Source organism: Erythrolamprus reginae, chromosome 1 (genome assembly GCF_031021105.1).
Source record: "Erythrolamprus reginae isolate rEryReg1 chromosome 1, rEryReg1.hap1, whole genome shotgun sequence".
Taxonomy (NCBI): Eukaryota; Metazoa; Chordata; class Lepidosauria; order Squamata; family Dipsadidae; genus Erythrolamprus; species Erythrolamprus reginae.
The window spans coordinates 404,254,689-404,268,793 of NC_091950.1; the positions used below are offsets into that span (position 1 = coordinate 404,254,689).

General features: G+C 41.8%; 1 protein-coding gene across 6 annotated transcripts in view; it reads left to right on the forward strand.

Annotated features, from left to right (window-relative positions):
• CUX1 (cut like homeobox 1) overlaps positions 1–14,105 on the forward strand; it is a 538,811-nt gene that overhangs the window by 259,573 nt on the left and 265,133 nt on the right. The window lies entirely within an intron of this gene.

Consider the following 14,105-nt stretch of genomic DNA (forward strand, 5'->3'; position numbering starts at 1 on the left):
CCCCTCTCCAAGGACTCGGGGCGGCTCACAACATATCTAAAGAACATGGCAAATACATCTAAAAATCTTATTATTATTATTATTATTATTATTATTATTATTATTATTTATTAGATTTGTATGCCGCCCCTCTCCGAAGACTCATGGCATAGCTGGCTGGAGAATTCTGGAAGTTGAAGTCCACAAGTCTTAAAGTTGCCTAGTTTGGGGACCCCTGCCCCTAGCATATATAAATGTTAATAGGAAAAGCCTATGATTTTTAAGTAATTGCTGCAGAGGAACTTTTAAAGTTGTCATTTATACATCTTTCTAATGACTTATAAGTTTAGAACATTTTCTGAGCCTTGGTGTGTTTAGGTTCCAATGATATACATGCAAGAAAACTCATTATTTTAACTTGAGTTGTTTGCATTTACTCAGTTAGCTTATATAACTGCACATCAAAAGCCCTTTTTATACATAATTTTTGATACCCCCATATCTCTCTTTCAATATTTCTTTCCTTTTGAGTCTTGAAGCATCAGCATCATCAGGCTAACATGGAAATGAAATCACACTATAGTTATTATAACAGTCCTTAATTAAGTTTCCTTTAAGAGAAACTGTACAAATTAAAGTGGAGAAGTCTGGTTCAGCACAGCCTCTTTAGCATATCCCAAAACAATATTCAAAGCTGCTGACATTTTAATCATTCATCTCAGCTTAAGCAAAGTTTGGAGCTTAATATAAGGAGATGGCTTTAACATTCTGCTCATACTTTATTCTGTGACTGTTTTGCTTCTTTGACATTAACCTTTAATAGAGTTAAATTAAATATACATATCCTGATGAATAATTATGAGAGTGCCAACATTTTTACTTACGATATAATGCTTTCCAGGGATTTGAAAATTTATTGACTAAAGGTTTAGTCATTATTCATTTTATAATGTAGTTGTTGGAAGGGAGGGAGGGAGCTGGTGGTTGACAGAAATTCCTGGTTAATTGTAGACTAGGAAAGCCCTGCTGATTTAGATACTGTGTGAACCTTTCAAATGAATTATACTGGATCTGCAGCAGGGATACAATGCATATGCATTTTTGATACCGCACCTTAGTTCCTATATCTGCTCTGTTTCTTTGCTCAATCGTAATTGAATTAAATGCAAACTCTGTGTCTCTTCCTGGTATTTAGTTTTGGTTTGGAAATGCTTTGCCGTACATAAATGGCAACCATAAAGTTAAATGAGTGATATGAAGAGATGTAATTAACTCCCTGGCATTCTCAAAACTGTTCTTCCAGTATGTCGTAAGAAATATGCACATGATGATTTACAAATAGGATGGCACGCATTTATGTGGTATGAGAAGAAGAAAATACATAGTTACTTCCAGAGACATGTTATAAGGAACTCGTTGATGGCGCTTTGGGAAAAGATGAAAGTAAAATTTTATTCAAAAGTACCATTTTGGATCTCGATATTAGAAGATTTTGGATACAGTGTTCCCTCGATTTCCACGGGGGATGCGTTCCGAGACCGCCCGCGAAAGTCGAATTTCCGCGAAGTAGAGATGCGGAAGTAAATACACCATTTTTGGCTATGAACAGTATCACAAGCCATCCCTTAAGACTTTAAACCCCTAAATTGCAATTTCCTATTCCCTTAACAACCATTTACTCACCATTATTACTGGTACTCACCATTGAATAAGACACTTAGTGATCCTGATATTTATAAACATAATTATTTATTAACAATAATTATTTTTTTTGTTATTTATTTGCAAAAATTATTAGTTTGGCGATGACATATGATGTCATTGGGTGGGAAAAACCGTAGTATAGGGGGGAAAGCCGCAAAGTATTTTTTAATTAATATTTTTTGAAAAACCGTGGTATAGGCTATTCGCGAAGTTCGAACCTGTGAAAATCGAGGGAACACTGTACACCAATAGATTAGATTGGACTAATATTTTAAAATACAAGGACATAATTACACAAACATCAAAGTTGAAATCACAGCAAGAGCTTGAAAACAAGGTTATAAAATTGGATTAGTTTATGTATGCACAGTTACAATCTAGGTTTGAAAAAGATATTAAATCCGAAGATATCAATCTGCAAAAAACAGAATTAGATCAAATTTTATTTGGTCAGGAGGACAATTTGATTTAAAAATTCTGCAAATACTTTCTATCCATTGAATTGGAATTTGAGCAGGTTACGGATACAATGATAAAATGGATGAGAAATATAGGCTATTCAGTAGATAGAGATAGTTGGCAGCAACTATGGGAAAGAAATTATAAAATGACAATGTCAACGGCATTTAAAGAAAATATGTATAAGATGTTTTACACATGGTATATATATACCCAGAAAGGTTAGCTAAAATATTTAAGAATTTATCGATGAAATGTTGGAAATGTGGTGAATTACCAGGTACCTTTTCCCATATGTGGTGGACTTGCTCAGAAGTACGTAAAATATTGGATTCAAATTCAACATTGGATCCAGAAGATTTTGAGCCAGACTATTGAATTAAAAGCAGAGATATATCTTTTAGGTATCTTACCAGATAACTTTGATAAACAAGAGACATATTTAATTTGACATATAGTTACGACTGCAAGGACTATGTATGCACAAAACTGGAAATTGAACAGGGTACCAACTCAAAGGGAAGTTTTGAGGAAAATTATGGGTGAACAGTGCAGTCAGGCGGTAGGGAAAGCAAGTAGGATGCTTGGCTGCATAGCTAGAGGAATAACAAGCAGGAAGAGGGAAATTATGATCCCGCTATATAGAATGCTGGTGAGACCACATTTGGAATACTCTGTTCAGTTCTGGAGACCTCACCTACAAAAAGATATTGACAAAATTGAACGGGTCCAAAGACGGGCTACAAGAATGGTGGAAGGCCTTAAGCATAAAACGTATCAGGAAAGACTTAATGAACTCAATCTGTATAGTCTGGAATACAGAAGGAAAAGGGGGGACATGATCGAAACATTTAAATATATTAAAGGATTAAATAAGGTTGAGGAGGGAAGTGTTTTTAATAGGAAAGTGAACAAAGAGAACAAGGGGACACAGTCTGAAGTTAGTTGGGGAAAAGATCAAAAGCAACATGAGAAAATATTATTTTACTAAAAGAGTAGTAGATCCTTGGAACAAACTTCCAGCAGACGTGGTAGATAAATCCACAGTAACTGAATTTAAACATGCCTGGGATAAACATATATCCATCCTAAGATAAAATACAGAAAATAGTATTAGGGCAGACTGGACCATGAGGTCTTTTTCTGCCGTCAGACTTCTATGTTTCTATGTTTCTATGTAATTATGGACTGTGCAGAAATGAATAGATTGGGTTTTTTTTTTAAGAAAATAAGTCTCTGTTGAATGATTAATAGAAAAAGAAAACTTTTTATATATAGTTTCATTGTTTGCACTTATTTATTATTTTTTATTTTATTTTGGAGAAAAAATAAAAATTTTATTTGGAAAAAAAAAAGAAATATGCACATGTTCTGGACAATATCTATATTTTGAAATACCTTTTAGAACACTGCTTATCAAAATTCATGGACCTTTTTATGGGTTTCTAACGGGTTGATGTGCTTATACATCAGGTAGGGCAGTGCAATGGCCCTCTTGAGTGATGATGATTTTGAGAATGTTTCAAGCACAGGCATCTTGATCATATTAATCCCTCCTTCCATAGATTGATCAATTATCCATTGATAAAAAGTATTACAGTTGTAATACTTTAATGGTGAGAAGACTGATCGTGATCTAAAATTTTGCAACATTACCTGCCGTGTTTCTCCTAAAACACGATCCGCTCTTAAGGGAACCTGGCTTCCCCATTGACTTCGCTTGTCAGAAGGTCACAAAAGGTGGATTACATGATCCAGGACATTGCAACCATCTATGAGCCAGTAACTAAGGTTCGGAATTTTGATCATGTGACCATGGGGGTGTAAAAACAAAAACCTGTGATAAGTCACTTTTTTCAGCTGTTGTAACTACCGAACAGTCACTAAACAAACTAAGGCCATCTGTAATGCTAAGCTAAACATTGGGACAGGGGTAGGCAAAGTTGGCTCTTCTATGACATGTGGACTTCAACTCCCAGAATTCCTGAGCTAGCATGATTGGCTCAGGAATTCTGGGAGTTGAAGTCCACAGGTCATAGAAGAGCCAACTTTTGCCTACCCTGCATTGGGACATTGCTGAACAGACATAGGAAGGGCTTAAGATCTGAAAGAGGATCAAAATCTGCATACAACTCCCCCCAGATATCAGAGTTGCCCCCACCCTCCTAACCTTTCGTAAGCTCCTTAAAACCCACCTCTGTCGTCAGGCATGGGGGAATTGACATGTTCCTTCCCCCTAGGCTTATAAAATTTATGTATGGTATGCTAGTGTGTATGATTGGTTTTAACTTGTGGTGTTTTAAAATTAATTTAAATATTGGATTTGTTTACATTGTATGGCGATTGCTGTGAGCCGCCCCGAGTCTGCGGAGAGGGGCGGCATACAAATCTGATTAATAAATAAAATAAATAAATACAGTGTTCCCTCGATTTTTGCGGGTTCGAACTTCGCGGAACGTCTATACCACGGGTTTTCAAAAATATTAATTAAAAAATACTTCACGGTTTTTTCCCCTATACCACGGTTTTTCCTGCCCCGATGACGTCATATGTCATTGCCAAACTTTCATCTGCCTTTAAAAAACATTTTTAAAATAAACTTTAATAAATAAACATGGTGAGTAATAATCTAAATGGTTGCTAAGGGAATGGGAAATTGCAATTTAGGGGTTTAAAGTGTTAAGGGAAGGCTTGGGATACTGTTCATAGCCAAAAATGGTGTTTTTACTTCCGCGTCACTACTTCACGGAAATTCGACTTTCGTGGGCCGTCTCGGAACGCATCCCCCGCGAAAATCGAGGGAACACTGTACTTCCAATTTCATCTCATGAGCAGAGTAAACCTTTGCTATCAGGATTCTGTCTTTTCCAGGGGTGAAATCTAGCAGGTTCTGACCGGTGCTGAAGAACCAGTAGTGGAAATTTTGAGTAGTTCGGAGAACCAGTAAATACCACCTCTGGTTGGCCCCAGAAATGGGGAGGGAATGGGGATTTTGCAGTATCCTTCCCCTGTCATGCCTATGAAGCCACACCACACCACGCCCACCAAGCCAGGCACACAGAACCGGTAGTAAAAATAATAATAATTGGATTTCACCACTGGTCTTTTCCCTGAAGTTCATTGAATTCTGATTGATTGATTGATTGATTGATTGATTGATTGATTGGATATCTAAGCCGTCCTTCTAGAGTGGACTCAGGGCGGCTTACATGATAAGGTCAATACAATACAAAATCTAAGAAACCCAATATAAACCTAAAAACAATATAAAACTGCCGCACGAATCCCAGCGACCGGTTAGGTCCCACAGAGTTGGCCTTCTCCGGTCCCGTAAACTAAACAATGTCGATTGGCGGGACCCAGGAGAAGAGCCTTCTCTGTGGCGGCCCCGACCCTCTGGAACGAGCTCCCCCCAGATATCAGAGTTGCCCCCACCCTCCTTGCCTTTCGCAAGCTCCTTAAAACCCACCTCTGTCGTCAGGCATGGGGGAATTGAAATTTTCCCTTCCCCCTAGGCTTATAGAATTTATACATAGTATGCTAGTATGTATGATTGGTTCTTTAAATTGGGGTTTTTTAGATTATTTTTAATATTAGATTTGTTCACATTGTCTTTTTTATTGTTGTTAGCCGCCCCGAGTCTTCGGAGAGGGTCGGCATACAAATCTAATAAATACAAATACAAAACCTAATCTAAAACCTCACGTGATTAAAAAGCATTTACGGTAGCTAACATTCATTCATGATCATTCACTCATACCGTCAGCCGGAGCATGAAGGCAATACTCAAGAGCCCCAAGCCTGCTGGCAAAGAAGTATTTTTAGAGCTTTACGTAAGGCCGGGAGGGTGGGGGCGGCACAATCTCAGGGGGGAGCTAATTCCAAAGGGTTGGAACTGCCACAGAGAAGGCCCTTCCCCTGGGCCCTGCCAGGCGACATTGCTTTGCTGATGGAACCCAGAGAAGGTCAACTCTGTGGGCTCTAACCAGTCACTGGAATACATGAGGCAGTAGATGGTCCCCTAAGTAATCTGGTCCTAATTTATGTGTACAATGGTACCTCTACTTAAGAACGCCTCTACTTAAGAACTTTTCTAGATAAGAACCGGTGTTCAAGATTTTTTTGCCTCTTCTTAAGAACCATTTTCTACTTAAGAACCCGAGCCTGGAAAAAATTTCCAAGGAAATTTGAGGGTGGCACGAAGGCCCAGCCAGTTTCCTGCCATTCCCTCTGGGTTTCTCTCTCTGGCGCAGTGTATGGGAGGCAGCCTCGTGCCGGGTGTATGGGAGGCACGTGCTCCTCCTCACCACCTCAGAATCTCTCTTTATTTTTTTTAAGCCTTAAGGTTTTGGATTTTTTTGATTCCCCTCCCCTCATCTTCCTTCAGCAGCGACTCTCCTCCTCTTCTTCTTCCTCCTCCTCCTCCTCCCACCCAAATACCAAGCTTTTATTTCTTTCCTAATGGATTTGCAGGCATTATTTGCTTTTACATTGATTCCTATGGGAAAAATTGCTTCTACTTACACAATTTTCTACTTAAGAAACGGGTCACGAATGAATTAAGTTCTTAAGTAGAGGAACCACTGTACTTCCTGGAGGTGTTAAACTCACTGCATCACATTGCCATGACATGGCATATCACAATACAGTGTTCCCTCGATTTTCGCGGGGGATGTGTTCCGAGACCGCCCGCGAAAGTCGAATTTCCGCGAAGTAGAGATGCGGAAGTAAATACACTATTTTTGGCTATAAACAGTATCACAAGCCATCCCTTAACACTTTAAACCCCTAAATTACAATTTCCCAGTCCCTTAGCAACCATTTAGATTATTACTCACCATGTTTGTTTATTAAAGTTTATTTTAAAAAAAATTATTAAAGGTGGACGAAAGTTTGGCGATGACATATGATGTCATCGGACGGGAAAAACCGTGGTATAGGGAAAAAACCCGCAAAGTATTTTTTAATTAATATTTTTGAAAAACCGTGGTATAAACTTTTCGCGAAGTTTGAACCCGCGAAAATCGAGGGAACACTGTATAGAATAGAATAGAATTTTATTGGCCAAGTGTGATTGGACACACAAGCAATTTGTCTTGGTGCATATGCTCTCAGCGTACATAAAATAAAATATACATTTGTCAAGAATCATGTGGTACGACACTTAATGATTGTCATAGGGGTCAAATAAGCAATGAAGAAGCAATATGAATAAAAATCTTAGGATATAAGCAACAGGTTACAGTCATACAGTCAACATGGGAGGAAATGGGTGATAGGAATGTTGAGAAAAACTAGTAGAATAGAAGTGCAGATTTAGTAGAAAGTCTGACAGTGTTGAGGGAATTATTTGTTTAGTAGAGTGATGGCGTTCGGGGAAAAACTGTTCTTGTGTCTAGTTGTCTTGGTGTGCAGTGCTCTGTAGCGACGTTTTGAGGGTAGGAGTTGAAACAGTTTGTGTCCAGGATGTAAGGGGTCAGTAAACCTTTTCCCCGCCCTCTTTTTGACTCGTACAATATACATGTCCTCAATGAAAGATAGGTTGGCAGCAATTGCTTTTTCTGCCGTTCTGATTGTCCTCTGAAGTCTGTGTCGGTCCTGTTGGGTTGCAGCACCAAACCACACAGTTATAGAGGTGCAGATGTTCCCCTCCTTCGTGGACCTGGGGTGGGCGTGGACTGCGCATGACACATTTGACTGACAGACTACCAGTTTGGACTTCTGGACTGTCCTAAACTAGAGCATTCATGCCTCTAACTTTCGATAATAGGAACATTGATTTGGGAAACATGTTTCCCTGCCTTGCCCCAAATGTTTCTGATTTTGGGCTTGCGCTAGCTTGACACGAGCTGATCTATTTTAACCAGCCATATCTCTAGAATACATGGCACTGGAAACTCTCTTAATTTAGAGCCTCTGCCTCCCCAATTTGGCACTTTTTAATTGCTTTCCAAATTCTCCCCGAGTTAAACTGTGTCTTAAAAAAAAATTAAATCTAATGTAAGATTAATATTTTAGTAGTGCTAATAATGAAGAAGGGAGGTGAAAGACTGCAAACCCAGCCTAAAAACTGCAAATGAGAAAGCAGTGTAGTTATAAACTATGCATGTGCTACCGAGGACAAACAATAAGCAGACCTGCTTTTCGTTTTGGCCTTGCACGGTGGAGGCAATGCTGTAGGAAGTCCTGGGTGAGCAAAGTAACACAATGCAGCACACCCTGCCTTTCTCTCCTCAACATAACCCAGTGCCGTTCTTCTGTAAACTGTGGCACTGGATTGACACGTTACAAAGTGCCCGGGCTTGCATTTACTGTGTTACAAGAGGTACAATGGGCTTCTTATGTCTTTCCAGCAACTGAGGGTGGTCTGTAAAATTAATGATTGTGGCAGCTGCAAATTAAGTGAGCTCCCTAATATGTACTGTTGTTGATCCACCAAGATCAGTGTGTTTAAAATTCCTTGGTGGGAGACTAAATCTTCCTAGCCATTTCACAAGTGATGCTGGCGCCCAACGGCAGCGATGTACGCAGGTCTTGTTTTATGAGACCTCCTTGGATACCAGGATTTTTCCTGCTTTGATTGGCAATTGCGTAACCAACTCAGCATCTCTGTTCAGTGTTCGGTAGTTTTATGTGGCAGGTGGATCATGGAGCTTCTTTAGGGATACTTCACAATGTGTTTAGATCAGGGGTCCCCAAACTCGGCAACTTTATGACTTCTGGACTTCAACTCCCAGAATTCTCCAGCCAGCATTCTCAAATTCATCACTCAAGTGGGCCATTGCACTGCCCTACCTGATGTATAAGCACATCAACCCCTGTTAGAAACCCATGCAAAGGTCCATGAATTTTGATAAGCAGTGTTCTAAAAGGTATTCCAAAATGTAGATATTGTCCAGAACATGTGCTTATTTCTTAAGGCATACTGGAAGAACAGTTTTGAGAATGCCAGGGTGTTAATTACATCTCTTCATATCACTCATTTAACTTTATGGTTGCCATTTTTTTTATTTATTTATTGGATTTGTATTTATTTATTTATTTATTTATTTATTTATTGTATTTGTATGCCGCCCCTCTCCGTAGACTCGGGGCGGCTAACAACAGTAATAAAAACAGCATATAACAATCCAATATTAAAACAGTTAAAACTCTTATTATAAAACCAAACATACAGACAGACATACCATGCATAAAATTGTAAAGGCCTAGGGGAAAAGAGTATCTCAGTTCCCCCATGCCTGGCGGCAGAGGTGGGTTTTAAGAAGCTTATGAAAGGCAAGGAGGGTGGGGGCAATTCTAATCTCTGGGGGGAGTTGGTTCCAGAGGGCCGGGGCCACCACAGAGAAGGCTCTTCCCCTGGGTCCCCCCAAGCGACATTGTTTAGTTGACGGGACCCAGAGAAGACTCACTCTGTGGGACCTAACTGGTCACTGGGATTCGTGCAGCAGAATTTATGTGTGGTGAAGCATTTCCAAACCAAAACTGAATACCAGGAAGAGATAAAGAGCTTGCATTTAATTCAGTTAACGATTGAGCAAAGAAATAGAGCAGATATAGGAACTAAGATGCTGTATTCAATTGTGGGAGTTGAAGTCCACATGTCTTAATGTTGCCAAGTTTGGGGACCTCTGTTCCATAGAATCATAGAGTTGGAAGAGACCTCCAGGGTCATTGGGTCCAACCCCCTGCTCAATGCAGGATTCATTAAACCATCCCAGAAAGATGACTGTCCAGTCTCTGTTTGAAGACCTCCAATGAATGCGAGCCCACCACCTCCTGTGGCAAACTGTTCCACTGGTTTATCACCCTTACTGTTAGAATCTAAATCTACTCCCTTGCAATTTCATTCCATTGTTTCTAGTCCTTCCATGTGCTAATGAGAACAATGCTGATCCCTCTGCTTTGTGACAGCCCTTCAAATATTTGTAGACAGTTGTCAAGTCTCCTCTCAGTCTTCTTCCTTGTAGACTAAACGTCCCTAGATCCAGGTCCTGTGACCTATTTTGCGACCTTTTGACAAGTCAAGCCAATGGGGAAGGCCAGATTAATAACTGTGGCAAGAAAGTCCCTGGATGCTTTTTCAAGAGATAACTGAACTTTCTGTGTTTTCATTGAAGATGTTTCTCTTTGTCATGGTGGGGAATGGAAGGATGGAAGCCACCGAGTCTCAGGAGAAGGGTGGCCTAGAAATCGAACAAAATTTAAATTAAATTAAATTAAATTTATACTCCTTGCAGACAGCTGGCCATTTGCATCCATTTAGCGGGTCATTAAGATCACCAGGAGGTTTATCTGTGTCCTCAGTGTCACCTGAGGGATGCAAATGGATGTAGAGCAGTGATGGCATTGGCAGTTCTGTGTTTGCATTGGCAGTTCTGTGTTAGCAAAAACTTCAGAAGAGAAGGATTTAGGGGTAGTGATTTCTGACAGTCTCAAGATGGGTGAGCAGTGTGGTCGGACGGTAGGAAAAGCAAGTAGGATGCTTGGCTGCATAGCTAGAGGTATAACAAGCAGGAAGAGGGAGATTGTGATCCCCTTATATAGAGCGCTGGTGAGACCACATTTGGAATACTGTGTTCCGTTCTGGAGACCTCACCTACAAAAAGATATTGACAAAATTGAACGGGTCCAAAGACGGGCTACAAGAATGGTGGAAGGTCTTAAGCATAAAACGTATCAGGAAAGACTTAATGAACTCAATCTGTATAGTCTGGAGGACAGAAGGAAAAGGGGGGACATGATCGAAACATTTAAATATGTTAAAGGGTTAAATAAGGTTCAGGAGGGAAGTGTTTTTAATAGGAAAGTGAACACAAGAACAAGGGGACACAATCTGAAGTTAGTTGGGGGAAAGATCAAAAGCAACGTGAGAAAATATTATTTTACTGAAAGAGTAGTAGATCCCTGGAACAAACTTCCAGCAGACGTGGTTGGTAAATCCACAGTAACTGAATTTAAACATGCCTGGGATAAACATATATCCATCCTAAGATAAAATACAGGAAATAGTATAAGGGCAGACTAGATGGACCATGAGGTCTTTTTCTGCCGTCAGTCTTCTATGTTTCTATGGTGAACCTATGGCACGGGTGGCACAGGTGGCACGCGGAGCCATATCTGCTTGCCTTAGCTCAGCTCCAATGTGCATGTGTGCACCAGCCATCTTATTTTTGGCTTTCACAGAAGTTCTGGGAGGGCGTTTCTGGCTTCCAGAGAGCCTCCAGGGGGATGGGGAGGGCTTTTTTATCCTCCCTCAACCCCAGGAAAGCCTTTGGAACCTGGAGAGGCTGAAACACAAGCCTACTGGGTCCACCAGAACTTGGGAAACAAGCCATTTCCAGCCTCTGGAGGACAAGCGAAGCTGTTTTCGCCCTCCCCAGGCATTGAATTATGGGTACGGGCACTCACGCATGTGCGATTGCGTGCAAACATGCTGTTTTGGCACCCGAGGGGGGAAAAGGTTCGCCATCACTGATGTAGAGTTTTCTTGGAACTGTTGAAAGGACTGTGTTATAGACTGAAGATAGATGGTGTCATATCTCTCTCCTTCTGTTGAGAGAAGGCTGATCAGTTTTGACACAGATGGCCTTTGATACCTTTCAGCTGTGGCGAGGGGGGCGTTTGCCCAGGTTCGCCTGGTGCGCCAGTTGCGGCCCTATTTGGACCGGGAGTCATTGCTCACAGTCACTCATGCCCTCATCACCTCGAGGCTCGACTACTGTAACGCTCTCTACATGGGGCTACCTTTGAAAAGTGTTCGGAAACTTCAGATCGTGCAGAATGCAGCTGCGAGAGCAATTATGGGCGTCTCTAAGTATGCCCATATCACTCCAACACTCCGCAGTCTGCATTGGTTGCCGATCAGTTTCCGGTCACAATTCAAAGTGTTGGTTATGACCTATAAAGCCCTTCATGGCACCGGACCAGAATATCTTCGGGACTGCCTTCTGCCGCACGAATCCCAGCGACCGGTTAGGTCCCACAGAGTCGGCCTTCTCCGGGTCCCGTCAACCAAACAATGCCGTCTGACGGGACCCAGGGGAAGAGCCTTCTCTGTGGGGGGCCCGACCCTCTGGAACCAGCTCCCCCCTGAGATTAGGATTGCCCCCACCCTCCCTGCCTTTCGTAAACTCCTTAAGACCCACCTCTGCCGTCAGGCATGGGGGAACTAAACATCTCCCCCTTACCCATGTTGTTTTGCCATTGATTGATTGACTGTGTGTCTGTTTTTATATACATTGGGATTGTTTTATGAATTTATTAATTTTAAGCTGTAATTAGATTGGTGGGCATTGGATTTGTTACTATGTACTGTTTTTTATTATTGTTGTGAGCCGCCCCGAGTTTGCGGAGAGGGGCGGCATATAAATCCAATAAATCTAATCTAATCTCTGTGACTCCTCTTTCAAACCAGTGATCTTCTCTGTCCAAAATATGGACCTTGTTATCTTCAAGAGAACCTGCAGCTGTCTGCAAGGAGTATAAATCCTTCCATTCCCCACCATCCAGTCAGAGCTGAAGAAGCTTCTTGGGTGAGAAGTGAAGTGTCTTCAGTAAAAAACCGGTCCAGTTACCTCTTTAAAAAAGCACTTTTGGGACAACCAGGACCTGGATGACTGAGAATCTCCATAAACACGAGGCAGGAAAAGTTGTAAAAAGGGGGCACAACTTGCTTCATAACTGTCCCTTCATAACTGCAACAGGGGAATACACTCCAAGACCAGGGAACTCTTAATACCACTCTACTACGCCCTGGTCCGACCACACCTGGAGTGCTGTATTCAGTTCTGGTCACCACACTTCAAAAGAGACATTGAAACTCTGGAGAAGGTGCAAAAAAGAGCAACCAAGATGATTAAGGGATTGGAAACCAAGACTTACAAAAAGAGACTGAGGGAACTGGGCATGGGGGACCAGAGCGGACATGATAGCAGTCTACAAGTATACGAGGGGATGTCACAGAGAGGAGGGGATCACTTTATTCTCCCATGCCTCCTGGAAGGAGAGTCCAGCATGGGTTTAGCTCAAGTCTTATTGGTAGGACTGAGTTTCAAATTAACATAAATAAATAATAATTAGGTACCGCCCCCTTGCTGCCCCAAGTACCCAGTTTTAAAAAACTCAGTCGAGGTTAAGGACATGAGTTTTTTCCTCTCCTTTTAGGTTGAGTATAAGTAATGTAATGTAATTAAAATTGTCTTTCTTGAACCTTGTAATTTTTTTCCTTTTGTCTTTATATAGGTTCAACTTCTTCTGATGGGGTCTCTGCCCTCCGCGGGCACCACCCCCACCTTTTCTCCTTTTGGGGCCTCTTCTCTTCGCGGGTACTGCCCACCGAGGAGCAACTGGGCTTTGTTATTATATAGTATTGTGACCTGAAGGTCCAATCAGCCCAATCACCCCAGATGGGGGGGGTCCGTCCCTCCCCATTGTCGGGGGCGGCGGAAGCCTCAAACGCCGGAGTTTGAAGCCGCGGCGGCCATTGCAGCCGCCGAACAGCTGTTCGAGCCGGAGGGAGGCTTCTCAAGCCGCAATAAGGCAGATCGCGGCGAAACGGAGGTTCCCGACCGGGAATGAGGTCGCGGCGGCCATTACAGCCGCCGAACAGCTGATTGAGGGCTTGGCGAGCCGCAACGGCTCAATTACAGTTTAAATCGCTGTTCCCGCCTTTTTAGATTGGCGAAGGTGCCCTATGAGGCTAAAAGTTCTGTGAGCCCTCAAAACCGCCATCTTTGTATGCTTTGGATTCATGCCAGGCAGCAAAAAGATTTTTTGCCGTTAAATTGGCGCGAACTGGGCAGCTGGCCAAGTTGTCAGGGCTCTAAGTCTGCCCAGAGACAGTTGACAAGGTCACGTGGGCGGCTATCAGCCAATCACAATTCGTTTAGCTGTCTAGCCTGTCTGCATGTTTTTACATGCGAGTGAGAGCTTTCTATTACTGTTCAACAGTCTTGACTGCC